Source organism: Parasteatoda tepidariorum, chromosome 5 (genome assembly GCF_043381705.1).
Source record: "Parasteatoda tepidariorum isolate YZ-2023 chromosome 5, CAS_Ptep_4.0, whole genome shotgun sequence".
NCBI classification, from domain to species: domain Eukaryota; kingdom Metazoa; phylum Arthropoda; class Arachnida; order Araneae; family Theridiidae; genus Parasteatoda; species Parasteatoda tepidariorum.
This window is the reverse complement of record NC_092208.1, coordinates 47,134,420-47,160,651: the sequence shown is the minus strand read 5'-3', so window position 1 is coordinate 47,160,651 and position 26,232 is coordinate 47,134,420. Positions and strand designations below refer to the sequence as shown.

Below are 26,232 nucleotides of genomic sequence, written 5' to 3'. Positions count from 1 at the left end.
CGTCACTGGCTACGGTCAGTGTGCGGGTGGGTGACTACTTGGATCAGTCTGCGTAGGGACTAAGGGTGTGCGGTATTGGCCCTCGCTAAACTGTGCTACCTTAAAGTGCTCGACTTCGAGCGCAGGTCGTCGGACTACCGAAGCGGGGTGCCATCCCCTCCACAGAGGATCAAAATTGTGATGACATGTCTTCGGATCATCCAATAGCCCATTGTGCAGCTCTAGTGCGACGTAAATTAACAGCAACAACAACAGCACGTAATTTCAATAATAAATATACCATTATTTAAAATGTCGGAGAAAACATGACAGCATAATTTTTTTCTAAAAATATTTTTTCTTTAAAAAAAAATAAATAATTCTCCAGGCTTTATTCTATTATGACTCATGTATGAGAGATCGAGTATCTAGTAAGTAACATTTCAACATTTTCCATGTATAATATTCTTTCTCACTTATTTTTTCTAAAAATAAAATAGTAAATAAATAAGCATTTTTGAGAAGAATTTTCTCGTATGTAGAAGCATATTGGGAAATGTACTTATCATGAATTTATATTTCTTTTATCTTTGCTCTTTTTCCATACTTTTTGAATATATTTACTGATTATATAATCTAAAGTCAGAATGAATGAAAACTAGCAATATTTCCTCTAACTTTGCTGTCATTTTTTGTGTTTTGTCTTCTTTAGATAAACACGAGTATTAAGACCACGATTTATCAAAAACATCTTATTTTTCGATTTTTTTTTTCTTTTCCAATGTGTGAAATTCTTTAACTTAATTAACCAGTTAATCTGTACGTTTCACGCAGTGTCAAAAATATTAGCTTATGTGCTATTGAGCTCTATCTTCAATTAATTGGTTTGAAGTTAAATTTTCTATTGTAATTGGTATTTACAACTACAGTTCAATTGGTATAATATTGAATAATCAATTTAGTTCCTTATTTTAAGTTCAATATTGCACACTGTGTATTTAACTAACTCTCATTGTGAAATATTTATAAATTTTTAGATAAAATAATGTAATTGTCAACGATATTAGAAGATTTTAAGTTCGAAATTTCTTTACTTTTTATAAATTGTATGGGAAAATATTGTATATTTAAATACTTTTCTGACGGATATAAGAGATTTACTCCAGTAAATAAGTAGCTAAATACGGAAGTAATTATAGAAAATCTTGAAAATAGTTGTTAAAAAGTTGAGGTTTGGGACACCATCTTGAATTTATTTGAAGAGAGAGAGAGGATCAAATTTGAAAAATTCACTATTAATGCAAGTAAAATATTCTATATGTAGTATTTTAATACTGATTTGAATTACGCAAAAATTATGGCAATAGGGCTAAGAGTTCAATAGTCAAATCTGATTTAGTAAATTGGAGTACAAATGATTATACTTTTTTACACGTATGAAATAACTTCGATTAATATGAAAGGTATTATATCATATGTATTTTTTATACTGAATCGAATGGAATTAAGTCTATAGGTAAATAGTTAAAAAACGATTAAGCTTTCTTTCTGTATAAAAAAATACAGTTTGGCAAGTATACATACCTACGCGTCTGATATTACTATTTGGGCTAGAGTTATAGGTTACTATACTCTACTCTAAATTGATTGAGATTAAAGCCAGATTGATAGGTTGAAAAGTTTAGAAGATTTTGGATAAATTCAAATATGTAAATTATAATTTTTCATTTATACATTTTAAGTATAAATCCCGTATGCGTTTAAAACTAAGTTTCATCAAATTACTTTCGATTTTTATCAAATTTAAGTGGAAAATACACAAGAAACAGTACCTCACTTTTCTGAACAGCCTAAATAGGTAGAAGTACAAAAATTTGACATACATGAAACATTGTCTCTTTAAAACTTCTGAACTATTATTTAGTTTTGTCATATTTAATTCAAACTTAGAAATACAGTACTGATGAATCAATACTTTTCTTAATATCAGTATCAGGGTTGCAGATTAGTATAACTGTATTTGTTATACATTATTAATTTAACTGTTAAATAATTGTTTTATTTTCATTCGATTCAGCATACGAAATTGCGTACGGAACAATTCTTTGTCATTTTTGTAAATCTAAGTTCTCTCCTTCTTTATTGGTTTCTTATTTTCTCAAATTTTAATATTTGATCCAAACAACAACTTTAATAACAACTTATCACATCGGTATAGAACCATTTTTTCATTGTGTTCAATTTTGTACTTGTTCTAACGTCTCATCCCCGAGATTTAGTAATCAGAGTTTCAACAAAGCAGTCAGACGCTTGTATATTGAAAGTTTAATTTTGTTTCAAAAAGCGCAAAACCAAAGTACTTTTTCATGTGATTTTGCTATCAAAAGCATGCATTCATTTGCTTTCAAATAAGCAGATAGTACTGTAATATTTTCATTAACGCGACTTAAAAATTTTGAAATTTCTGCAGAAAATTTCAGAAACGTGGTTTTATTACAGTTTTCAAAACACAACAATTTCTCCCTTGCGCAATGTAATTTAAAATCTTTCTAGGACCTTCTTATAAATATTATTGATAAATATTTTACAAGATTTCTTAGACTAATTTTTCATTGTATAAATGATGTCACAAGTTTGTTATTCAAGTAATAGTTTTCTCGCTACCTAGTCAATCTTCAAAACTTTTTCGAAACTTGGTCTAGTGAGCTTTTAATCTCAGTTGACGCTGATGTATTCTCCAATAGAAAAGAATGTTTTCTGAGACCGAAAACCCTCATTATCTAGAGAACATGCCATCATTAGACGGATAAAGTTAGTTTTCTCGATAGAATAGTATAGTCTTGGTACATCATGATTATACTGTGCTTCAGTTTGCTTGCTTTTGAAATAAAGGTTTGTAACTCTTAACACAAAGTTCAGAACTAATTTTTTTAAAATATGTGTTTCCTATAGGATGATAACAAGTTTATTACATTTAGTTTATTAAGATATTGCAAATATCAGGAATGATAATTGATAACAATTGAAGTATTTACTTCTTTTTAACCCTTTGACGCAGATGGGACACAGATGCCCCTTTTATATATTTTTTCTGACTCTTTGCCCTATTAGAGAGTCAGAAAAAATATGCAAGCAAAGAAATACCACCGGAAATATATTTTGATATTTTTTAATTATAAAAAGCAGTCTAATAATTTGTTAAAAATCTGTTATATTATTGGAAATATATTTGTTCTAAAGCATGAAATCCGAGAAAATTGGTTTGAATTTTTTTTTCATTCGTGTTCAAAAATTCACCCATAAATGATTTTGCAAATTAAATAAACTTCAGTAATGAATAACTGCTTATAACCAATCTAAATAACTGCAAATTTAAAAATTTATTTTTTGTAAATGATTCGTGCTAGAAAGATTTTACCTTTAACTCCGGCGTTCCATGCTGTATTTCATTACCATGAATTATTAAAATACTAATTATAATAATTTTCTTTTACTTATTTTGAGCTGAATTAATACAAAATAGTAAAAAAAACTAAGAAAAATATTTTTAATGATAATTTTGTGTCCAAGAGTTAAGACTAGTAAGTAAATTGGATACTTAAAATCTTTTTTTAAAAAAAAATAAAAAAAATGTATCCCTTATATATTTGAGATTTCTAAAGTTATGGGTAAAGCATAATCGATAATATTTAGTACTCGTACGCTAATCTGTATATTCTTGCAAGATTAATACATGCTATAATTTTAATTGTGGTAACTCCATTGAATTAAATAAAACGTTAATAGTTTTCTATGGAATGAGCTATTTCTTGAACATATACAGGGAAACCTCTCGGGGGCGACCACTCTCTGTTCCAGAATAAAATGGTCGTTAATGGAGGTTGGTTATCTTCTTTGACGAACAAACATCGAAGGTACATGATTTTTCGCAAACGATTTTAATTTTACTCAGTGTCATTTTCTTGGTGCAGAAATGCCACTTCAGTTGGCGTCATGAAAATCGAATCTATGAATAAAATTTATCGTCCATAGAAATGGCCCTTGCTCATACAATTATGCGAAAAAAACATTTATGAATGATGGAACTATTTTATATAAATAAACAATCATGTATTTTGTTTAAGTTTGCATTCAATTTTTTATTATAAAAATTTGTTTCTTGAAGTTAAAGCAAATTAGTTTCTACAAATTAGTTAGGTTTAAACTTCTAAGAAATACATCTTAATCAAAACAAAATTGAGTAGAATTAGAGAATTGAGTTGAATTGGGAAATTAAGTTGAATAAGGAAATTGAACGGAATCAGGAAATCGAAAGGAATTAAGAAATTGGGTTGAGATATAAAACTGAGTTGAGTTTGAAAACTGAGCTGAGCTTGAAAACTGAGTTGAGCTTGAAAAGAATGTATACTTTAGGATCATGCATGATACAGCAGAGTTCAGAGAGTCGGGGCAAGGGTCAATAGCAAAAGGCATCCAATTAAAAGGACCATTAAATTGAATTATTACAATACCTCAGATTTCGAACAGTGGTGACTCATGGATAGATTGTTCACCTCCAAATGAGGTGACGCAGGTTCCAATTCCAACGGTTGCTGGTTGATACGAACTCCGCTCCTGTCTTGATCACAGTGCTGACTTAACTTATCTTCAGTGGTAGACGGATTGTGGGTTTAAACCTTCTTGCTGTCGGAATAACAGTTGGAAGTTTCCGTGGTTTCCCTTTCCACATAACGCAAATGTCCCCCACGAAGACTAGTTTGTTCCAATGCACCAGGAGTCCCCTTATCTTCTGGGTTGAATTCAAAATTATAATTCTATGGAGTTGAACATTGAAAGTCGTATACTCAGAATTGGGTCTGCTGTTTAAACGCCGGTTTTTAAATAAAATACCTCGCTTCTGTTATTGTCACATGATTATGTTGCGTTCTATATGCTAAAAAAACAAAAGAAATTTAAATTAGAAAAATATCGCTCAAATGTGTAGTTTAAAAGAAAAAAAATTGAGAGGATGCAAAAACTGACTTTGGGTGAATTTATTTTAGCATAAATATATAGGTCGAGCTTGCCATTTACTTCTACTTAATTCAAAATCCATATTTTAAAGCGCGATAAAAAAATTTCATCAAATACCAAGAAGCACCAAAAGAAAAAAAACTATTTATATATATATATCAGCCGCTTGAACAACTTCACGTTTTACGACTTGAAGAAATTGTGAAAAAAGCAATTTATGATTAAAATTGGTCAAAGCGAATAAAACAATCGATACCGGTCTTTTTCACATAACAAGATAAACATCACTTCTAAGAGAAAGGAAGCTCAAGAACTATTCGAGACACAAGAACATTAAACACTTCAAAAAGAATGTTATAGGCATGTATTTCCCCGCAGCAGAGACCCATGGATGTCAGAAAAGATAGGGCTATAAATTATTTTTTCTACTTTTATAAAAAAATACGCCAAATGGCGAAAAAAAAGCACCCTGGCGCCTTTTTTCTTCTATGCTATTTCCAGAACAGGAAAAAGTATTTTTTTAAAAATATATTTCTGAAAATATCCTTTATCCAATACGTCACGGTAACTGAAAATTAATGGAGTTTCCATTTCATACCATTTCTTTCTACAGAGAAAAAGAAAGAAAAATTTCTTCCTGAGCATCTCTTCCTTTGATGGTCTTCCTCTTCCAGTCTTTCTTATAGGAGGTATCATCTTCTAGGAGTACCGTCAAGGAGAAAGGAGTGTAGAGCACGTTTGATGTAGATGGTTATTAACTTGGATTATGTACCCTCTTTTCTTTCTTCTGGTAATTAGAATGACGTGATTACTCCCAGTAGATGGGAGAAAGTAATTGTGAATGTTGCCTGTTAAACTCATAACTTTCGCTGACTTTTTTGATCATAGCATTCAGTACGTTACGAGTCAAAATATATTTTCTCTTAAGGTTTGTTAGGCAATTGAAAAGAATAAAATATTTAATAAAGCTTGCGAAAGTTATAGCAATCATTTAGCTTGCTCATTAAACTGGGATTGCGTTGTATTAATAATACTGAAATGTTTAATACACAGCAAAAATAACTTTTATTTATTAATAATTTTATTGTTCATAGTTTTGAAAGTGTTTTCGTTATTTTTTACGAAAAAGATTCTTCATTAGTGTAGTATACTGTAAAAAATTTTTGGTCAAATTACGGAATAAGGTACTGGCACTTTTTGCATAACTCGTAAAATCAACTTTACCATAAAATATTATAGTTTTAAAGATATTAGAATGTTTCAGTGATTTTACTGTAAAAATCACGGTGCATGAGATTTTTTGTTCCGTACCATGTTCCGGTAAAAGTGAATGTATGGTAAAAAGTACCGGTACTCTGAGTATAGGTACTATTTACCAGAATTTGATCCTGAATTTTTTGCAGTTTATAAAGCATACCATAGTTTTGTTGGAGAATCTTTTAATTGCGCTTTACGTTAAACAATGGAAAAAGCGTTACAACTAATTTGCAAAATACAAGGAGATTGGAAGTAACTCAAGAAATACAACATTTTAACTCTTATTAAATATCTCCTATATAAACTAAATTTTCATATAAACATGAAAATAATATTATCTGCACACTGCAAAAAAATCCCATAAAATTTACGATTTCAAACCGACAGTGGGCCAAGAAATACATAATTTCAGGAATAACATCTCACCATGGACAACGTAGTGTACTGCACTTAATGACAGTCCACCGACGCGTGTGTAGAACTATCAGTATTAACAGAAAAGTAATATTGCGCGAAATAGACGGATTTGCAATGTGGGACGTGAAAAAGACGTGTCCGTTAGGACTGTACAGTGAAATTTGGCTGCAATTGAATAATACAGCATAAGACCGACTTGAGCGCTAACAGCAAGATATCACGTCCAGAGTCTCACCTGGGCTCGTGAGTATATTGGTTTAACCCTAAACGACTGGAAAACTGTAACTTGGTCAGATGAGTCACGATTTCTGATGAGAGCTAATGCATGAGTTCGAATGTGGCGCAGACCCCACGAAGCAGTAAACCAAGTTGTTAACAAGCACTGTGCAATCTGTTGGTGGTCCTGTAATGGTGTGAACTTCTTTATCATAACATGGACTGGGTACTATGGTCCGATTGCACCAATCATTGACTGGAAATAATTATGTTAAAATAATTGGAGACCACTTGTGGTCATTCATGTACCCAAGGAACGATGGAATTTTTATGGATGACAATGAGCCATTTCTTCGGGTCTTGAACCTTGTCACCGGGTTGTCACCTTGAAAAATCATTTTGAATAATTCTAGAGAATGATTCGATCACATAGCTAGATTCAGCCGACATGAATCCCATCGAACATATATAGATATAATCGAGAGGTCAGTTTGAGCAGAAAACCCAGCACTTGCAACGCTTTAGCAATTATGGACATCTATTGAAGCTGTATAGTTGAGTATTCCTGCCAAAGACTTGCCGCATCGAGTTGCTACCATTCGAAAGGTTAGAGGTGGCCAGACACGATAGTAATAGGTATCCCATGACTTTTGTCGCATCAGTGTAAAAGGATTTTGTCAATTACAGTTTGTATGCAAACTATATAATTTTAATTAAATTATTCTATTTAAATTATTCCTTTCACATTTGAAATTGACGTAATTTTTGTATTTTAAAATTATTTATTGTTTTTAAAAAATTAACTAGTTTATGTATGTGTTTTGCAACATTTTTATTATATCGTAAATATTTTACAACATACTAGTTAGTTGATGTTAAAAATATTTTTTATCGATTGCCTCAGAATTAAGAATATTAGCAATTAAGTTATTTAAATTTGAAACCATAAATATTATGTTTAAAAAATTGTGCTTTGAATTTTCGTATAAAAAAGCTTGTTTTATATAGAAAATATTTCTTTTACTATTTTTCAGAGACATTTACATTTTATACTAAATTCTTAGAAAATAAAATGCCAATAAAATTCTTTCAAACATCAAGACACTTTAGAATGCAAAGTGCCGTAATGGATTTGAGATAAAGTATTTCGCAGAAGAATATTCAATTTTAAATCGAGAGAAGTGAAAAGCCTACTTTTTTTTTCTCTTAGAACTTTCAAGGAAGAAAAAAATTTTTTTGGATAAAAATTTATTCTAAAATTTCCTAGAAAGGCGTGGCGTCAATATTTAAAGAAAATTACTGAATACAATTACAAAATGCTTTATTTAAAAGTCTGATATTCATAATGGCAATTAAAATTCCTTTTTAAGAATATATTACTTATAGTTTTATTCAATTGGTTTCAATGAAATAAATCATTTCAAAGAAGGCATATTTTTTTTCCTGTTGTATAAGATTTTTTTTTGATAGAACTGTTGATTTCAAATCTGTAATTGGTATCTCTCTTCTATCTACAGTTTTTTAATGACATTTTTATGCTACTTTTTGTCGAAGTTAAAAAAGGCTATATACAGCAGGAGATTACATAAATGTTGCGGCAAACTTCTATGAGAATTGGGGAACATCAGGATAAATATTTGATATGAACTCATACGCGTGGAAATGTCATATGCTGCTAGGGGCGCTTCCCTACTATGAACTTTTTCTTCATATGCTTCTGAACAGTTCATAAGGAAGCATCTCTAGTTGCGTGCGGTGACATTTTCGGGTATGCGTTCCTATGCAGTTTTAATCCTGATGTTGTGTCCTAACTCCCCTTGAAATGTCGCTTTATTAACACTACCTCTTGTTATATATCGTATTCATCAACGTCTAAAAATGTCATTTAAAAAAAATCTGAAAAAAATCTTCAGGAACGAAACTAATTTCAGATTTAAAATTCTCGCATCCGAATTACGTAAGATCACGTATTTGTGTAAATGCAACAAAAAATTTGTTTCCTAGTGTTATGAATTTAAATAAATTTGGTAAACTGAAGTTTGCTTTAAAAATGAGACAATTTATTTTCGAAATATTGCTTTGAAAGCATTTTTTTAATATTTTTATTTTAATATGGAAAAAAAATAATGGACGAGGATACTGAGGGGACACTATCCAGAGTTTTATAAGATCAAATCAATATTTTTCTTTCGTTGTATAGAAATTAATTTTAATTTTTCTCAAAAAGTTGATGATTTAAAAATTTCTATAAAAAAAATATTAATTATATTATAATATATATGCATTATATGACAGTGCTTCATAGTGGTTTCTATAAGGGAGAGCCATTTGAAACTCTTCTCATTATTGAGCTTGCTCGCCTGCAGTAAAAATCAAAAAACAGTTTTCCCATAATTTTATTTTAAATTCGGTGGGAATTTCTCGAAACTAGGTGCCCAGATTTTATGAAAATTTTCCCAATTCTAAATACAAAATACTCTTCTGGTTCAAAATAGAATGGACTGGGTTTTTAAAGAAAGATTTATACATATTTTAATCGCAGCCTGTTCTGCAATGCAATATATTGTGAGAATTTTATTCTAAATAATATTTTTTGTTCAACCAAAAGTTAAACTTTCACTTTCGTTCACCTTCGTGTCACCTTCGTTCAATATGTAGTCAATATCTACGAGTATTCACATGAAATATGCTCAACTTCCGTAAAATGTTTTGTAAGGGATCCCCAACGAGTTTTAACTTTTGAATCAAAATTCCAGAAATTGTCCCAAATCAGTTCTAATTCTTGACAATTTTTTGATGGAAATATTATACCATAATAATCAATTTCTATATTTTTAATTCATGCTTAAAGCTCAGACAAAACAACTCGTGTGTTTATATTATCGTATATTATCTTATATAAACCCTGTATATGAGTTTTGAGATATTACAGCGATGTTATTGAGTTGTGCAACATGCGCATTTCTTAAAAATCAACTTATACAGTTTGTTTATTGCGTTTTTAAGAAAAACGAGGTAGGAGAATAGAGTTTATCATAAAAAGTGTTACACGCTATACAACTCTCTATTCAAAATTTTGAATTTTAGAAAATCTCTTATGGTTGTATTTCTAATTGCTTTCAACATGGATAATATTAGCTTCAGTGTCTTAAACCAATACCTCCTAGATGAGAGAAGGCCTCAACACGGGTTACCATAAACAAGAGAATTGATCCTTTAGTGGTCCAAACGTGATAACATCTTTCTTAATTTCCTCCACTGCGCAGTTTATGTTCGTTAGTTAGACTACTAAATTGATCCAAGCTGATGCATTCTCTCTTCTATGAGGTATTGCTTAAGCTCAAAGATTAACTTTAAAGTAAAGATCCATCTTTCTGAGATGAAAGGTCTGGACTTCAAAATGAAAGAAATATTTAAAAGGCATATTTATTTGGCTACCTTTTAAAAAGTAGCCAATTTCGAAAGACTTTTTTTAGATAGAATTTAATTAAATTCAATGAATAATTCTTATGTTTTTTTTATTTTCCAACAACGAGGTCTTGTCACTTTTAAAATGCCAGGCTTTTAATTTTTTATCGAAATTAGCGCTTTTCTTTTCAATCGCATTTCATACTAATTTTGTAATTAGTATCAATAGTACTGGAAAATGGTGAAGTCCCGCCGTGAACTGATCGTTAAGACACGGTTCCCAGCAGATCACCGAAGTCAAGCATCACTGGCTACGGTCAGTGTGCGGGTGAGTGACCACTTTGGAACAGTCTGCGTAGGGACCGAGGTTGTGCGGTATTGGTCCTCGTTAAACTGTGCTACCGTAAAGTAAAACTTAATTTTCATTGTAATATTTGTCAACTTGGCACTTTATCATAATTATGTCATATCTGCACAAAACTACAAAAAAAAAAAGTGGAATGTGATTTTATAAAAAATGGACAAAGGTATTATAATAGAGCAGTGTTCCCCAACCCCCGGTTCACGCACCGGTATCGGTCCGAGGGTCAAATAGGCCGCCCATTTCATTGAAACTAAATTTAAATTCCTAGGTTTATACACCAAATTGAAAAAAATCTGTGTTCCATTAAAATTTTATTAATTTGAAAAACGAGACCCCCGAAGATAGTGACATAATTTTTTTAATGTTTGCAGTGCATCATTGTCTCCGATTACCCCCAGATGGAAGCGTTTCATCGCAAAAAAACAAGCTCAGGGTTCTCATTGATTTAACGGTCGAGTAAGTTAAAATGTTTAATCACTTTATATTTATTTTTTGGTGCAAGTGTATTTTATTTTGAAGGCATGGTTTGGCCGCGGTAAAATTATCAAACGTTGACAGGTCCGCGTTGATAAAAAGGTTGGGGAACACTGTAATAGAGGACACAAAATAGAATATAATTGCAGTGGTGGCGAAAAATGTTTCGGTTAATTTGGGGTTAATTTTTGCTTGCACACCATATTTAAAAAAATTCAATATTTCTAAATTGTATTTGTGATTGCAATTAAAAAAAATAAATAACCAAAATAGAAATTGAAATAAAAACGTAATGTAAAATGCTTTAATTACATATTAAAGAAATATTATAATTAATCTATCCTTAAGTTATAAAAATTTTCTACGAAACTATTTACACAAGGTATTATAATTTACATACTTGAGTTGTTACTACCCCTCTACTATGTTAGTTTTTTTAAACTAGCTATTATCAGAACGTTCATTTTTAAGCTAAATTTCCCTTGAGCTTAAATATTTAAATATTGCTTTAGTTATTTTTTTTAAAAAAAAGATTCTTTCTACTTATGCAGTTCAGACGCTAGTAATGCGATAACTAATTACACTATTTTATTCGTGTTACGATAGCACCAAAATATATCTTTACATATATATTGAGGTCGTAAAGACTTTTTGGCGACACTGTATTTCCGTTAATCAAATAATTACCGAAAGGATACTTTACTTGATGTTAATATTATATATACAAAATATCTTCAAGAAAATTTTAGATTAATTTAAAAACGGTCAAAAATACAAAAACAGAAAGTAATTATTTAGAATTTTTCGATCCATAGCTGATTCACATAAATTAGCAATTAAAATACTTATCCAAACACTAAATCTGAAAAAAAAATATTGCTATGTCAAAATTTTCTTCAAAGAAATAGTCCGCTACATGGGAAGAACCCAAAATTAACTTAATTGAATATCAAAATCCCCACGCTTATTAAGTTTTTGTTCTTTTATTTTTCCAAATTGTGCCAAATATATTTTAACAAGCATCATTTCTTTTCGAAAAAAAGTTTCGTTTCTTTTTACTTTGGTATTCTTAGAACTATAGTTATATATTCAAATAAAGCATCTTATTTTGGGAAACTTCTTGCTTTTACAAAAGTTCTCAAGTGACTTAAAAATGACGTTAATATAGAGGTCCCTGTCCTATTATTTCTGTCACGCAGAAAAATATGACCTTTCCTTCGCTAAGTAATTGATATTCTATGTGGGCGATATTGTGGAAGTTCAGCTAAAGTTGGAATAACGTTATTTTACCTAATTTATACTTTTTGATAATAAAATATGAATGTCTAGTTAAATTCCTGAGTAATGCCGAATATTAAATTTTATGTTTAAATTTAAATGAATTATTCTGCAGAGTAGTTTGTTAAGCATTTTATTATTAATAGATAGAATAAATAGATGAAATATTTAAATGCAGTGTAAAAAGTTATTTTAGATATCCAAATATCCTTTTTTATTTGCAATAGCTATATATGTAATAAAAAATTTAATAATAACAATTTAGCCGTGTATGAATTTAGCATTTTATGAATTTAGCAATTTTTGAATTTAACCCTTTTCTTTTTAACTAACGTTGAACAGGAGACCCAATTCTGAGTTTACGACTATTTTCAATTCCGTATTCTTATAATTTTGTACCCAATTCAGAAAACAAAGGAACTCCTTGATCAAGTATTGGGAGAAATTTGCCATCGTGGAGGACATTTTAATGGAATGAACCCACGATTGCATTACATGGAGAAAAAACCATGGAAAATCTCACGGTTAGCCTGAAGACAAAAGAAATTTGTCTTATAATCCGTCTACCACTGAGGATATTTTATATCACTGTGTTCGGTGTGAACTGGGAGCAGAATTCGTATCAATCAGTCACCATTGGGATTCGAACTTGATGTCACCTTTGGAGTAAACTTTTTGAAGTAAAGGTGATGGTGGCGGAATTTTTTTTTTAATATGGAGAACTATAATTTTAACTTTTATCAACTTAATTGAACAGCTGATGCAGCATATGATGGGGTAAAGGCAAATCCCATACGTCCGAAGTGCCTTAGTGATCTTCCTCTTTTTTTCTTCGTAAGTTATAGTTCCTACCGCTGAGATTCGAATCTGAGTCACCACCTCATTGGAAGGCGAGTGTTCTTTCCTCTGAGCCACTGTGGCTCGAAATAAGCCTTTTAGGAATCATTATGAATTTAGTCACTTATGGACTTAGCCATTTATTCATTTATTCATTTATGAATATATTCAATTATGAATTCGGTCATTTTATGAATTAAGCCATTTATGAATTTAGTCATTTATAATTTAAGTCATTTATTAGTCATTTATAATTTAAGTCATTTATTAGTCATTTATAATTTAAGTTATTTAATAGTCATTTATTAAATTAGCCATTTATGAAATTTGCCATTTATGAAATTGGCAATTTATGAAATTATACATTTAGGAAATAAAATATTTTGAATTTAGCCATTTTGAAATAAGCCAGTTTGAAACCATGCCAGTTTGATATTTTTACATTAAATAAAGCATTTCTTCATTCGACAGAAACGTTTGACTTTTCTATCTCAATTACAACAGAAGTTGTGATGATTTAGAAAATCCTTTTATCTTGACCGACATGCCAAGGGACGTCTGTTTAGCCCTATATCTCGATCGCAAAATGATTGAAATTTTTTGTTCACTTTTTTTAAAATGCGATTTTTTTCTCTTAGTTGATTAATATCTTTGCATTTTTGTCTCTGAACCATAGATAAACGTTGGTCAAATCCCAGTTTCATACACCCTATATTTTGTGGAGCTAAATCGGTTATTATGAGGGTATATACGATAGCATGTGTTTCCTTACAAATACAAACTTATTGTGATTATGTTAAAATAATTCGAATAAATGTCAAATATATGTATACTATATTGTATAAATATACGAGTAATATATGGCATTATAAATATTTTACGGATATTTCGCATAATGTCTTTCTCGTAAGTAATATTGGCCGTTTGAACTGATTGCATATTAACAACATTACTTCAACATTCATTTGTCCATAATGTCCCCATAAGGCTTTTGTGAGCTTATCGAAAATTCTTAAATAACATGGAATATTTCGGTACTAAAGAGTGGGTGACGCAAGATTTATTTCTTAATTTTGAGCAGAAATTATTTTATTGCATAGATTGAGTATCGTCTAGCTCTGTAAGATAAAGTGCGTCACAAAATCTGATTTGATTGCTTTTTTGAGCTTTACTAATTCTTTCAAATGCTGCTAATTATCAACTTTTATCCTCATAACTGTAGAAGCGTTTTTACGTTTTGAAGCTGGAGTTGAACAGCCGATCAAATTCTGAGTTTACGACTACCACTGCTCAACTACACAGGCTTGTAATTTTGGACCAACAGGGAAGACAAGGAAACTTCTGGATTAAACATTGGGACACACTGGCCTTCATGAGGAACTTCTTAGAAGGAGCTAACCAGCATTTGAGTCACATAGAGGGGTAACGAAAACCTTCCATGGTTAGCCAGACGACAAGAGGATTCTAATCTATGATACGTCTACCACTGTGTATATTTTACGTCAGCACTAAGATCGGTGCGAGCCGAGAGTAGAATATGTATCAACCAGCCATCGCTGGGATTCGAACTTAGGTCACCTTACTGGGAAGCGAGTGCTCCAACCTCCGAGCTACAGCGGCCCTTGAAGCACCTATGGCAAAAACTTTCTGAAAACTGCTGAGACAGAGGTATTATTTTTTTGTTAATATGGAGAATTAAAATTTTGTTTTATTTTCATCAAGGGCATTGAACAGCTGATCAAGAAGAAGATGAGGTAAATACAAGTCCCATAAAACTATTTTGTCTTAGTGGGCTTTGTCTTTCTTACTTGAGATTAAGTTCAAAGCACAGGTTGATCATTTTAATTATAGTCCGTCATATATTTTGTTCTTTGGCACCGAATAGCCAATTCCAATCTTGTGTTATTGAACTCTAGTCTTCAGGTCACTCAATCAACCAAAACAATGGGGTTTTTAAATTAAGTATTTCAGAAACCTGTCTCAGAGAGGGTTAACGAATATCGTTTATTATTAGGGGCCAATTCCGACGATGAACTAACTGGTTGATTCTTGTTCCCATCTGCATTGACGAATGATTTTTTTTCCAATGCCCACCCGGAGAATGACCTAGGTCATACAGGTATCTGAAGGGCAGATTTGTTGATCACTCTTTCAGGGACACCAAATTAGGTGGACCAACGTTGCTTCCACAATATGGTCAGATAGTACAGAGAATGAAAGAATATCCGTGTCATGCCCGGGATTCGAACCCAGAACCTTTCTGATGCAAGGTCAGCTCCCTGACCCTCACACAGGCCGTTCGGAGCAGTGACGAATGAGCTGAAGCAAATTATCTTCATTGATATATGGATCGTTTGATTAATCTTTCAATGTTGGGCTAACCATAAGAGATTTTCGTGGTTTCCCATTTCATTGCATGTAATAGAAAATAAAATTAAAAATACCGCAACATACTTTATATCATACTTCATAAATTTCGTCAACACTCTGTATGCTTGTCGATAAATTTAAAAGGAAATTCAACTTATCCCTTATTTCACTGTAAATAATTGATTTGTAACAAAAACTTTTAATTGATAATAATTTGTACATTTGTAATTGTATAAATTTCTTTAATGTATTATTTCTAAATGTGACGGTTGAACTTTAAAATACATAAATGTAACTTTGTGCCCAAGAAGAACTTTTTGAAAATATAAAACTTAGTTTTTCGGTTACTACCAACATCATAAATTTGAAGTGAATAAATAAAAAAAAATTCCGGAAAGTAAGTCAAATGTTATGTATTCTGGACCCGCATCCAGCATTACCAGAAAATATATGATATCGATACAGAATTTATATCGATTGAGCTAGTTTGTTTAGTGAAGACGTATAGCTTGAAACAAAAGACCTCATTCCAACTGATATTTAATGTTTCTCTTCAACTCCGGTAGATGGCACTGTCATAGTTGGTACCAAGCGATTCGCATGTTGAGGGGACATCCTTCGAATTCTCCCAAAACCGAACGCAGCTAAAGGCTCTATCTTACCTTTTTCCATAGGTAGTTCGCGGTGTTTTGAGACAAGTCGTAAGTTTTGTTTCCAAAGATCTTAGTTATCATCGTTTATGGATGACAGTGATAGAAATATTTGGAGCCAAGGTGAGAGTTTCAAATATTTTTTTGGCGATAAAATTGATATATGTTCATTTTGGAAAGCAATCAATCTAGGCGTTGGGATTTATTTTAACAATTTCGCGCGCTTAGTGTTTCATTTCTTAAAAGAAATCAATAAATTTTAGCTGCTACTGAGAGGTTTGGAAATATGAATGAGTTTAACAAACTTTATTCATTGAATTCAAGGTCAGAAATATGAAGTTTAATTTGTGGTCAGCGCATAAATTAGATGTCTTTCTATTGTTAATACATATTCAAACATTCATAAAAGAGTTTTTACTCTAAAAAAATAAATAAACAAAAGATACAAATGCAAACTTTTCTCTAAAGTTTGTAGAATCTCTTTGATACGTTTACTTTAATTAAATAATATTCAATTTCCTATTTTTTTGAACTTCAAGCGTTGACAATGCAGTCTAAAGTAGAAACTTTATTTAGTAGAAAAATAACCCTCCTTTACGCATAGTATGTCTTTTTATTAGTAATAGTACTTCTGGTAGTTATAACACAATTATTATACGAAATTAATTGATTCTGTATTTTAAATTTGTTTTTTTTATTGTAGACGGAATATCTTACGTTAAGTTTCGTTCTTATAGTTGATAGAGACTAAAAGATGTTTTAAATAATTAAAAAAAAATCTGAAAAAAAGTATTTATATCCAATTTATTATTATAAAAGTATGACGTATAGATTGTAAGAAAGTAAAAGTATCTTATTGTAAAATTATTTAAAATATGCATTATAGGCAAAATTATTACATAAATTTATGATTCTCTTTAACATGATTATGATTCTATGATTCTATGATTTATTAATATGATTCTATATTATATGATTCTATGATTTATAGTTCTCTTTATTATGACTTTAACAATATGAAGGGCCAAAGAAAAAAATCCTTCTTTAGCATTTCTCTATCATTAGACCATTTTTGTATTTGTTGCATTCCTTGTTGCATAGATTATATAGTTTTAGTTGCGTATTCCTCATTTTGTATTCATACAAAAAATTAGTGTACGGGAAAAAGCATTATTTTTTTATCGTACAGAACAACATTTTTTTACGATCAATAACAGTATAATTACCAAGACAGATGCATATTTATTGCACATTACTATAAAATTGTAATACAAGCACTATGGAAATGTAATAAAATTGCATATTTTCTCTAAATATGTACACGAAAGATATAGTTATAGTTCAGGACTTTAGGATGAATTTTTTCCAAGAAAATGTCCCTACAAACTTAAAATTAAAGGAAAAAAATCAAATTTTAGTAACACAGTACATCACATTGACTTTTAAAAATTTTTCATAAACAACTTTTTATTTTAAATTTTTAATGTAATATAGGGGGACATTTAATGTAGGGAATAATGGGGTAAGACCGTGTTGTGGGGTAATATCGTGTACTTTGATTGTGAGGAAACTTTGATTGTGAGTGTTTGTTTTCTAGCGGACAAAATCTAAATTATACTAGTCAAGAACAAGAATAGTAAAATCTAACCATATTATAAATACCATATTGGCTTGTTGTTGCTGATTAATTCATGGGGTCTGTTGAAATCTAAATTATACTAGTCAAGAAGAAGAATAGTAAAATGTAACCATATTATAATTACCATATCTGCTTGTTGTTGCTGATTAATTCATGGGGTCTGTTTAGATAATTTTGTTTTACTATGTCAACTCTGTAATATCCTTTTTTTTTCTTCAAAAACTAGCTTTGGTTATTGGTCATTAAAGAAATAAACAAATCGTATTTTGTCCAGCTTATGTATCCAAATGTCAGGCCCAAAATGTATTATTTCATTTGCCAAATATAAAGCTTTGTAAGATTTAATTTTTGTAGATTAAGAAACGATTATGTTCATAAATTTTCAAAAATCGACGAATTAAAATTATTAATCAAATATTTAACCAATGAATCAAATTTTCCTTCACTTTTTAATACAATTTTGGGTCATTTATGTTTATTTAGTATCAATTAAATTGATAGGGTACACAGTATTTTAACAATACACTCAAGTAAAAGAAAATGATTGGGAAGATATTTAAATTTCAGAATTTATCTGAGGAATTCAAAACAGTAATACTCATCATCTCAAATAAGTAATTTAAACATCTTTATCTTCTTATGATAAAAGCTGTATACAATAATTGTAAATTAAAAGTAATTGGGCAAACTTGTGGATTGGGGGAATTTTTTTTTTCTTTTTTGTTTTCTATTGCATGAGCTTTCTTTTCTTTTTTTCTTTTTAAACAAACCTCAGAGGCTGTGGCATCCCTGTATTTTAAATTTGCAACCGGTTTCTCGATCCAAGCTACAGTTTCTTTAATAAAATTTTTTGTCTATTTCTTGACAAAATTTACAAGTTTTTAAACTTTACATGTAACAGGGTGTAGCGTAAATGTTGCTACTAACTTCTAGGGGAGATGAGACTAATCTTAAGATTTGAATTTCCTAAGAACACAGGTCATTATATTGAAGCTTCCCAAACTGCGTACGGCGACAATTCCGGGCAAGGGCTNCAACCGGTTTCTCGATCCAAGCTACAGTTTCTTTAATAAAATTTTTTGTCTATTTCTTGACAAAATTTACAAGTTTTTAAACTTTACATGTAACAGGGTGTAGCGTAAATGTTGCAACTAACTTCTAGGGGAGATGAGACTAATCTTAAGATTTAAATTTCTTAAGAACACAGGTCATTATATTGTACGACGACATTTCTGGGCAAGGGCTCATATGGAATTTTACTCGTGATGAATTCCACTCGAAGTTTGTCGTGACAATTCTGTGATTTTCTATTATATATAATGTTTTTATACTTGTAAAATACGTCAAAGAAAAACTAATTACAGATTTGAACCTCCTCATCCAATTACGAAATATCAAGTATTTATGTAAATTCAATAAAAAAAAAAATTCCCAGTGCAATTATTAAAAGACATCAATTTAATTCTACTAATTTCGTATTTCAGTTAGTTTTGTTGGGTTTCACAAAATTTTTGCATGTTTTAAAACAGTTTAGAAAATGAAATGAAAAAATGAATATGTGTTATCTTGAAGTATTAACATTGATGCTGATTACTACTAATATCAAGAATCAATTCGAATCCATACTAATATCCGTCTTTATGTTGCAGTAAATACTCCTTTACAAGGTTTATAAATGAACTAAACTTCAGTAAAAAAAGATGATTCAATGCTAACTCTAATTAAGAAGTTAATTAACTCAAAACCAAACTCACTAAATAAACAAAACTAACGAAATGAATTCTACTTCCAATTTCATATTAAAACAAATTTTACTGCCCATATTTGTGTCGGCGACAACATGCAATTATTTTTTTTAGCAGAACTTTTCGTTCAATCTGTTATTTTCTGTTTATTCATATGCTAATGAATATCCAACTCTAAATTTCTAAAAATAGAAACGAACATTTAAAAATATTCGTTAAATTTGAGTACCAAAATCGAGTTTTTTAATAGCTCGTTGGTGGCTTTTTTAAGAGGTCAAGCGTTGGTAAAATGAATAAAAATTCCATTTTTTTTAATAGTGGGCTTAAGAATAATCCCTGATATTCCAAGATTCATCATCATCTCATGACTCAAGAACTGCAGATTTCCGCATATCCATTAACTTCTCTGGCTTAAATGGCAACACTTTTCACGAGACTACCGCAAAGCATTATGGTTTTTCTTCCACTTTGCCTAGACCTAATTTTAATGGCGGAAAGAGCGATAAAGTTTTATGGTAGAAAAGATGGAATTTTCCATCTCTAAAAATGAGTTAAATCGAATGCAGAGTGCCAAGTTTTGCTTCCTTTTTAAGGGTGTTTTTTTTGTCATAAGTGCCAGCTTCCTTTTCCGGAAATGGTTTACTAGACGCTGCAGCTCAGTGTTCTAAAAAGAGCTAAGCCCTGAACTATAGAAAGTTTTATTTCTAAGTATCATTCCTCTTTGCATTTCAAAAATTTAACGGCATTCTGTAGTTTAGGACTTATATTTCAAGAAAATGTTCATAATTAATGCTCAAAAAATTCTGGTAAAAAAACCAAAATTAACAGATAATTAAATGAGAAAATTTAAAATGTTAGAATGCACGCATTTCAATTAAAAAACTTCATTTGCTGTAAACATTGTGGTAGGAAAAGTTGATATGTTTCGAGAAAGTGACAAGAAAAATCGAAGAAATCCGAAAAATCCAAAAAAAAGCTTTTGGGAAATTTTGTCCTTTCTGTAATATCACGAAAATTTAAAATTGATAAATTAGTGTAAATATAATTTCATGAATTACATAATTATTAGAAGGACTAGATATTTTTTAAGGTACGCATTGTTTAATTTATTGTGCTTTGCTAGTTGAATGTCCTTTTTCCCATTTCAAATTAATATTTAGTGTTTTGCTTAGCTTAGTTTTACTTACGCTCTACAGTAGACATTTTCTAACAATCTTTCATTAAATGTAGTACTTTATGAAAATAGATTTTCAGGATCATTCATCATTTTCTTTCTATTAGCGAGATGTCTAAATTTTTGTAAATACTCTTACGTTTAATAGTGTTAAGCGTTATTTTCAAAATTAAATGGTGCTCTATTGACCTTTTGATCACGTTTTAATTAATTTTTTTATGTTTAATTTAACGAGAAATTTGGGTTCGTTAACAGACTTTTAAAAATTTTTTTCGTTAAAACGATCCCTTTACAAATTTTGCTATCGTTTCACAAAATTTGTTGTCGTTTCAGAAATTTTTTTATCGTTTCGCAAAATATTTTATCGTTTTACAAGATTTTTTTTCATCATTTCTCAAAATAATTTATCGCATAAGCACACCGTAACTGACTATCATGTCTCGAAAACAAGCATTTCACAAAACTTTAATTTTTTTTGTTGAAAAACTGAGGCACTGATGTCGTTATTCATAGTTTTGAAACAAAACACTTTAAAAGTCATGTCTTTTTTGTGTTTTTACACAAACTAGGACCTTTTCACATAATCACTAAATCTTGGAATACATTTTTCCCTATTTCACAAAAAAAAGGATCTTATACAAAATTTATGAAATTACCCCTGCTTTTGTTTTTGCTTTATATATTAAGTAAAGCATTCCTGCAACAGCTCGTTGTGAGCCAGGCGAGTCATATTGGTTAAGGCTTTAAATTTCTTGACCAACGGCATGATTGTGTGTCAAAATGGTTAACATTGTACTCAGGTCACCTTTACTTTCCAGACAAGCTGGCATCCTTCGATTTGAAACTAGGTGGGGTTCAAGCCGCCACTGGGAATTGAACCCCAATTCTTCACATTGACAGTTCAGTGTTTCAATCACGGTTCCCAGCGATACATATAGTTTCTAGGAATTAATTTATCCACTTCGCTACTCTGAAACCTTTTATTTTCCTTTTTTTACATTAAGTATGGCTGAATCAGATCCCTTTACCATAAAAATTAGAATACATTTTGTTCTTCAAAAAAAAAAAACATTTAAGAATTTGAAGGAGTAAATCATTCTGAATACAAACTGCGAAGTCAACAGCAAGTACAGAAAATAATTTAACATGACTTTATCTTTATTTGACATGCAGTTTAAATAGTTTTTATTGCTTTTAAAAATATTTAATTTAAGAAATATTCATACGAAATTTCTATTTCTTTTGAAAAGAAAAATCTGCAGAGTGGTTCTGAAAATAATATCACTTATTTCATTCCGGAAGTGAATCTCCAATTCAATCTTTAAACTTCCGAACAATTTCCGTCTTCCGAGGAAACTGCTTTCATGAAGAAGATACCGCAGAAAATGACTGCTATAGCTAATATTGCCAGTATCTGATGCTATAGTAACTTTTTAATTCATTTTATATCATATTATGAGAGAATGAATTGAGAAATCCAAACATTTACTTCTTTACATATTTATTGATATACATAAAATTTTTTTCGTACCTGTTTTTTTTTTCAAGAAAATTTTTCTTCCTGTTTAAATTCAAAAATAGCAACTATTTTTTTGTGAAAGTGGGGACAAAATGTCCATTTTTAAGTTATTTTTATCTTCCTTTCTCCTTTTTTATATCATTGTTTTTATTGAAAAACAATCTTTGCTTTTAGAACAAAATTTCTGCCTTCTTAATTCAGGTAATTTCCATTTTTTTTATAAATTAACAAAAAGCACAAATTCTAAATTAATTAAAAAAAATTCTAAAATATTCTTTACTTCGCAAATTTGGGTAAAAAAGAAACGCATTAAAAATTATCAGAATTCTACCAGAAGGTACGCAAGCACTTTTTTTACGTCACACTAGAGCTGCATAGTGAATTATTGGTGAAGATGTGGCAGAGGTAATCCCTGAGGATTATCCGAAGACAGGCTTAATCCTCAGCTGATTAGATCTCATTCGTGAGGACATTTCCTAAATTTCGAAAATAAATCAAGAGGGGAAGAAAATTTTCTCCAGATCCCTGTATCACTGGTACTACTTAGTGACCGACATTAAGACTTTCGATTCCACATATTTTACAGGCACGTATATCGCATGTACTCAAAGGGTCTTAGTGGGGTTGTGGATCGAATCCAGGCCCCTCCTGACCGAAGTCCATTTCTCTAACCACTGGACTACCACAGCCTCTGTTCTACTAAAAGAAAAGTATAAATCAATAAAATTGAAATGCTTAGTAAGTGAATTCTGTAACGAAATTAACTTTTTCATCAATTATCAAATGCGAAAAAAAATTAAAAGCATGTTGTTTCTTTCAATTATATGGAAAAATTAAGCAATAAGCATGAAAATGAATCTTTAGTGGCTTTGTTTTATTTTGAACACAAATAATTTGAAATATTGGATGAATGAAGCTGACAATGATTCATCTAAAATTTTCATGTATTCAGAATGCTTAACAATATCGAAATGCAAAATAAATAAATAAATAAATCTATACANCAGAACTGGATATGAAGACAAAATTGCAGGACAGAAACACTTTAATTGTCCACTAATCTTCAGATTTCCTGCTATGTTTTAAAAAACTTTATTTGTGGAAACCTTTAGCGTGGCGGACAGCTGGCCGCCTTAGGCGGCTAGTAAATAAATAAAAAAGAGAAACATACAGATGTGGAATTGAACTTCAGCAAATAAAATTGAAAGCTTCAAAGCAGCAACTACTGGGGAAATTCAAAGCTAAGTAAAATAAGATATTAACTTGAAATTATATTAAGAACATAGACAGATATAGATAATCATGGCTCAGTTTAAAACATAAATACGTTCATTACTAAAAGGCTTTTCAACCGACTTCCTTTAAGTTGCCTATTTTGTAATTTATAATCACATACTTTAAAATGGTCCCAACATTTGTATTGCATAGAAATCTTTCGACCATTATTAAATAAAGCAATAAAAATAATCATTGAACATAAGTTCTATTGGAACTGTTTCAGAAAAACTAAATTTATAAATCTGTACAAGAAACGTTCAATTCGCTTTCATAGTGAAATACTTGAAAAGCAAATTAACAGTTAGGTGCCCAAAATACCCCTCATGTGACTGAATTTGTTTTCAGTTTGAATCTACCTTACATAGTTCGATGATGAAAGCTCTAAATTTATAAAAGAAAAAGGCTAACATAAAATATCATGTGAGCTAATTAATCCAAATATTTAATATTAGGCTCTCGAAAAAGTAAAATTGAATCCTATTAATTAAAAATCCGATCATTATGTCAAAAGTTATTTAACATGTTGACTTTTTTGAGTACTGCACTATCAGTATAATCTCGATGATCCTTTTTATAGTATTAAACCAAAGATAAGCTCACGAACATATTTTGTTTTTTCATTTTTCTGTTTTATGTATTTAAGCTATTATTCACTAAGATATTTTCAGAGATTTTCGCTATTAAATTACTCTTTTCCATATTTTTTTTAAATATTTGCCAAAAATAAGCAAAATACAACTATCCATATTTGGAGACCCAGATAATTAAGACAAAAAAAAAGTAGTTTTTTTTTAAAAAATTATATTCGAGGAGGGGGATTTAAAATATCAGAACCGGTTTGATTGCTGAAAGAAACTCAAATCGTTTTAATAATTTTTTTCCATCGTTCTCTTGTATCTCTGTAAAATCTTTCTTTGATGCCCTTAAATCCCATTTTTCTCGATATTAATTCGGCAAAACTTTACTTACGTTTTTGATTTTGTTTTCTTCCCTATCTCTTAAACTGTAAATGTTAATAAATTTGTGACCATTTTTTTATATTTCACTTTAGCAAATAAATTAAGAATATATACTAAAGATAGTCCTTACAAACACCTTATATATACTTATCTCATTCGATAACAATAACCGAATACACTAAAAGTATACTTATTTTCGATTTTTATTTGACTTGATGTTTCTCAAAAATTCCACCGTAATTCTTTATTTATATTTATATATTCCACTTCTTATTTTTTCTATCACACATTTTAACTGTTATGTTGAACGTCCTTTTAAAGTTCGAAATCGAATCTTAACTTCCATTAAGAACAACTTAGGTTGTATTGAATGTGGAAAAATGCGCCAAATTTTCGTTTCAAAACTCTGTTAGTGCATGCTTTAAACTTTTTTTCCTCCTTGAAAAAGAAAATGGCAAAATTTACTTTTTTTAAAAGATCTAAACGAGTGAAAAATTCAGAAAATGATTTGGAAATGAATTTTTTTCAAGTCCCTGATGGTTTATAGATTCAATTTCTTTCCGAATTTCAACACGGTCCTTTAAAAACTTTCTCCAGGCTTTTAATATAAAAATCTAATCTTTTTATCTTTCCTACTCATACAAGGTAGTATTCAAAATGAAATGACATTTCAGATATTTAGATTTAGAAATATAATTTTTTTTATTTGAATGGAAAGTGCCTAAATCTCTCAAATTTTGTTTAAATTTACCCAATTATGATTTGTTTGTTTGTAAAAAAAATTTTGAATTCAATATTAGATGTATAACATTAAATATGAGATCTTTTTGAAAAATTAGTTATAACAATCGTTTCTTTGTTTGTTCTTGTATGTTCCTTGTTTTGTTCGTAGAAGAACTCTGATACAATAATCTATAGGGGACCATACGTAAATTTTTTATTGAACTTAGAATCTCTAACCGATGAAATTTTCATTTCAGTTAATTAAGGTATGCACTGTAAAAACTGTGGTGTAATATCTCTTCTATCAACACAAAAAAGTATACACGGGACATTTTGTTCCGGATAAACCTGAGCGTTCAAAAGGGTGTAATTAAAATCTTAACACTTAGAGTTAGTTTACATCAAATTTTCACGCATTCACACAAAACAAGAATTATTTTCCTTTGCGAAAACATCTATATCTTGGAGCGCTTTATTTATTATCGCCAAAAGTTAGTTTTTGTAATCAAGATTTAATTAGAGTGATTTTGTTGTAATTTGATTGATTGATTCATCGTTAAAATAAGTATGTATAATTTGAAATATGCGAAAAGGATAATTATATTTTATTTTCAAAATTTCTGTGTACTGTATTAAGTGATTTTAAACTCTACAATTTCTATCGATTTCCGTTATGTAATATGTCATGTTTTTAAAGTTCATATTTTTGTTATCTCTGTGTTACTCATATGTTTGATTTACAAAATAATTTTATTTTGAAAATTAGTGTCCGAATTTATCTAAATTAATGATTTATACATTAGATTATATCGCAAAAATTAATTTACTCACTCTTAGTAGAATCTTATTTTACTATAATTATAAATTTCAGTGTTGATGAATGCAAAAAATGGAGAAAGTTACTTTATACCAAATAGTGGAACATCACCTTG

At 30.0% G+C, this 26,232-nt stretch overlaps 1 protein-coding gene across 4 annotated transcripts in view; it reads left to right on the top strand.

Annotated features, from left to right (window-relative positions):
• Window positions 1-293: 293 nt before the first annotated feature.
• Window positions 294-26,232, top strand: part of LOC107456032 (protein qui-1) — a 224,791-nt gene continuing 198,852 nt past the window's right edge. Inside the window, exons 1-2 of one of the 4 annotated variants that reach the window (XM_071181411.1) lie at window positions 295-410; window positions 11,026-11,110. The gene's annotated coding sequence lies outside the window, so the exon portion shown is untranslated. Of the gene's footprint in view, window positions 411-11,025; window positions 11,111-16,215; window positions 16,387-26,232 lie in introns of those variants that run through there. The other 3 variants (XM_016073796.3, XM_016073797.3, XM_043045825.2) reach the window with 3 other exon arrangements.